This window comes from Callithrix jacchus, chromosome X, assembly GCF_049354715.1.
Source record: "Callithrix jacchus isolate 240 chromosome X, calJac240_pri, whole genome shotgun sequence".
Taxonomy (NCBI): Eukaryota; Metazoa; Chordata; class Mammalia; order Primates; family Cebidae; genus Callithrix; species Callithrix jacchus.
In genome coordinates, this window is record NC_133524.1 from 91,736,580 (window position 1) to 91,741,591 (window position 5,012).

Here is a 5,012-nt window from a genome sequence, read left to right on the forward strand (position 1 = left end):
GGTAAATATAAATAAATATTCACTTTTAAAATGATAATGCCTGTGTTGAAAGTTTAAGATGTGTTTAGATTGATAATATGTGGCATGTGGCAACAATAGAACAGCAGTGTTAAAGGTAAAATTTAGTAAGTCAAAGGTGTATTTGCAATCTTTCAATTAATCACTAAAAAAAATTAAAATGTATAACTAAAACGCTAACAAAAAGAAAAACTACCATAAATTACCTAATTAAACCAAAGGAAGGGAAGAGAAAATTTATCAAAGTAAACATGAGAAAAATAAATTGTTAAGAACGTAGGTTTAAACTTCAAACATATCAGAAATTACGTTAGTACTAATAAGCAAAAGACTCAAAGGATAAAACATAAATTTTTAATTTCAAAACTTAACTATGTATTCTTTGTGGTCTGGTTTATCTTGTTCAATTCATTGTTTTAAAGTCCATCCACATGATCTTATGTATATGTGGTTTCTTTACTTACTGCAGTGTGTAGTATTCTATGTTGTGAATATACTACATTTTATTTATCTATTTTTCGGTAGCTGAGCAGTTTAGGTTTTAGAAATATTTCGAATAGCACATCTATTAAAATTTTGTTGATGTATTTTGATGCAGATATGTTGAGTATATTACTAGGAAGAAAACTTCTGGGGAATAGGATATAAAAATAATCAACAGAGTAAATAATCCTGAATAGTCTACCAAACCAATTGTACCAATTTATACTCCCACTAACTGTGAATGAGGATTCTAGTTGCTCATCTTATTGTTGAGATAATCAACCCATTTAATTATCTTAAATATCAGGAGGTAATTACCCTTGGAATGGTAGTGACTGAAAACAATGCAGACAAAAAAGGATTCTGAGTTATTGTTCATGTTCTTTTCCTTAATCTACTTGCAGGGTACAGTAGTTTGTCCAGTTTGTAAAAACTTAAAAATTATGCACTCATGGTTTTTGGTTTTTCTGATTGTCTATTTTACTGCAATAAAGTTAAAATTAATAAATACATTTTTGAAGAGAAAAAATACTTTCTGTTTGGATTTGTAAAAGCTTCTGTAAGTCACTCATAAGTGACATGTCTTAAAAACACAAGATTGAAGGACTTAAAAAATAAAACTTATTAAGTTATTCTAATATAAGCAAAACAGTTCACGATAAGAATAATTGCTACCGATAAAGAGGAGCATTTTACAATGCTAAAATGCTCATTCAACATAAATATCTAATTATCCTATATTTGTATACAATAAAAATAATGGTCCAAAGTATTTAAAAGAACAGCAAGCAAAACTTTGAAGAGAAATTAAAAAAAAATAATAATAATAGTTGGATATTTAATGTATCTCTCCCAATACCATCAGTTACTGAGAATAGGCAGGAACAAACTAGCAAGTATAAAAACAATTTGAGGAACATATATAGCAATTTTGACCTAATTAATGTATATAGAACACTCCATCTAGCAATAAGAGAGTTCACACTCTTTTCTAGTGCATTTAGAATATTTACCATAACTGACTGTATGTTTGGTAATAAACAAGTCTCCACAAGTCTAAAAAGACTGAAATCTGGCAGTGGTGCTGGCAGTTTCCCGGACTCAGCTCCAGGAAGTGGTGGCGGCACAGCGCACCTTAGCAGCAGCAGCATCAGAGGGACCCTCACTATCATAGCCCCTGCACTTGTGCAGCCACCCTAGCTTGCTCCCTTCTTCCTTCCTTCACTGGCATCATGTCTAATCAGCTGACCAAAAAACCGATTGCTGAAATCAAGGAAGCTTTCTCTATTGGATAAAGATGGTGATGGTACCATTACAACAAAAGAACCTGGAACTGTCACGAGGTCACTAGGTCAGAACCCAACAGAAGCTGAATTGCTGCATGTGATCAAGGAAGTGGATGCCTATGGTAATGGCACTGTTGGCTTCCCTGAGTTTTCAGCTATGATGTCTAGAAAAATGAAAGATACAAACATGTAGAAGAAATCATTGAGGCATTCCGAGTCTTTGACAAGGACAAAGTGGTTACATAAGTGCGAAGAACTATGTCATGTCATGACAAACAGGAGAAAAACTAACAGATGAAGTAGATGAAATGATCAGAGAAGAAGATATTGATGGAGACTGACAAGTCAGCTATGAAGAATTCATACAGATGGTAAAATGAAGACCTACTTTCAACTCCTTTTTCTACCTTCTAGAAGGATCAAATTGAATCTTTTACCTACCTCTTAAAAAAAAAAGAAAAAAGAGTTCATTTATTCATTTCTATATAGCAAAACTGAATGTCAAAATTACCTTCTGACCACACACACAAAATCTGTATGTATTAGTCGGTGGTCCTGTCCCCTAAAGATCAAGCTACATATCAGTTTTACAATATAAACACTTGTACTACCTTAATAAGGACTTCTTAAAGTTCCATTTGCTAATGATTAATACACTATTTGGGGTAGCACGATTTTCATTCATGCAGATTGACTATTAAGCACAGTCAGACATTTGTATTAAAATGGAAAAATGAAAAAACAAATTCAAAACCTACTCAAATGTGTTCTAGTTCAATTTGTTTAGTGTAAATTGTCATAGCTGGTTTACTGAAAACAAACACATTTAAAATTGGCTTACCTCAGGATGACGTGCAGAAAATGGGTGAAGGATAAACCAAGAGACATGACCCCACTAGAAGTGTCCTCTTGTACTTTATGTGCTCTGACTCCTGGTGACAATGACACACACACCCTGGCGGCATGCCTGTGTATGTCGGTTTAGCATTGTCTGCATTGTTCTACAGTGAAACAGGTGTCAGGTTGTCACTGTACACACAAATTTTTAATACGAAACCTTTACCAATGGAGCATCTTTGGACTCTCTCTTTTTAAAACCTTCTGAACCATAACTTGGAGACGGCAGAATAGGCTATGGACTTCAGCACAACCATCAACACTGCTTTTCAAGATATTACAATTTATACCCATTACCAGTTGTAAATGTTAGTATTTTTTTTCAATTAAAAAGACCATTAACTTAAAAATAAAGACTGAAATCATAGTGTCTTCCTTCTGATGATAGTGAAATTAAGCTAGATACTAACAACACAATGCAAATTTTAAAAACTCATATTTTTGAAAATTAAAAACATTTACTTCTATTAATCCTTAAATAAAAAGTCATGATCTATTTTAGAAAAATTTTTGAAGCAAAAGAAATACAAATGTAATGTTTAAATATATGCAGAATGCAGCAAATGCTCGGCTTAGAGAAGACGCAAGAGAAAAAAGAAAACATTAAAAATGAATGACATAGGATATAAATATGAGAACAATAGACATTGGGTGGGTTAAAAAGCTACCTGTAGGGTTTTCTGCTCCTTACCAGGGTGACAGGTTCCATACGCCAAACCACAGCATCATACAATATTCCCATGTAACAAATCTATACATGTACTTCCTGTCAAAAAAAAGTAGTTGAAGTTTAAAAAAAGAATGATGTAAGCTTCCACCTCATGCAGTTAAAAAATAGCAACAAATTAACTCCTCCCAAAAAGTCAAAAGAGGAATTAATAAAATTATGTATTAGCCAGGGTTCCCTAGAGGGACAGAATTAATAGGATATACATATATAGAGGAATTTATTAAATATTAACTTACACAAGAGCCAGTGTGAGCATCAAAACTGAAGAAATTGGAGTCTAATGTTTGAGGACAGGAAGCATCCAGTACAGGAGAAAGATGTAGGCTGACAGCGTAGGCCAGTCTCATCTTTTCAAGTTTTTCTGTCTGCTTTATATTCCCTGGCAGCTGATTAGATTGTGCCCACCAAATTAAAGGTGGGTCTGCCTTCTTCAGCCCACTGACTCAAACGTTAATCTCTTTTGGCAACACCCACAAAGACACATCCAGGATCAATACTTTGTATCCTTCAATCCAATAAAGTTGACAGTATTAATCATTGTGAAATGTAATCAAAATAGCAAACAAAATAGAGAAAATTAATAAAGACATAATTTAGTTTATTGAAAATAGGAACAAAATTAGTAAACTCCTAACAAGGCAAATCAAGGTGAAAAAAGCGAGGGACATATATAACTTATTAAATCATGAAATAAAAAAGGCAGCATCATCAATCCCAGAAACATTAAGAAGATAATAAAAAAATTTTGTAAATATAATTGAATGATACAGGAAAAATCACTGAAAAACATACCTTGTTAAAGCAGACATAAAAAATCGGACATATTAATAGTAATATCTACTAAAAAAATTAAACTCAATTAAAATCGTCCCACAAAAAAAAGAAACTCAAGTCTCAGATGGCTTCACTGGAAATTTTTTCCATGTGTTTGGAAAAATGAGGAAATAACTCATATGTTACATACAACTCCAATGAAAAAAAAAGAAACACTCTCCACTGATTTTATGAGCCAGAAAACGTCCATTTAAATCTTACAAGGACATTTGAAAAGAGGGGAGACACACAAGTCAATGTATCTCATAGACTTATATGAATGCAAAATTCATAAAAACATATTATTTGATAAAATCTAGAAACATATAAATAGATTAATATTCAAATATCTAAGTGTGGATTATTCGAAGAATATATTTGTCTTTTTAAGTTTTATTTTTAACTAATATATAATCATTGTACATGTTTATGGGGTACAATGTGATGTTTTAATACATGCATACACAGTGAAATGATCAAGTCACAGTTATTAGCCAATTGATCACTTTAAACATTTTTTAAATTTGTGATAACACTCAAAATCCTCTCTTCTAGTTATCTTGAAATATACAATTCATTATTAGCCATAGGCATCCTCTGTATAATAGAACACCAGAATTTAGTCTTCCTTATTGTGTCTACTTTAACTTTCTACTTGTTGTCCAGCCTTTCTCCAATCCTCCCCCAACCCTTTCCATCCTCTCTAGTAACCAGTATTCTACTCTCTACTCTTATGAGATTGACGTTTTTAGATTCCACATATAAGATCACATGGTATTTGTCTT

At 32.4% G+C, this 5,012-nt stretch overlaps 1 pseudogene; it reads left to right on the top strand.

Annotated features, from left to right (window-relative positions):
• Positions 1–1,733: 1,733 nt before the first annotated feature.
• Positions 1,734–2,167, top strand: LOC108589788 (calmodulin pseudogene; annotated as a pseudogene).
• The last annotated feature ends 2,845 nt before the right edge of the window (positions 2,168–5,012 follow it).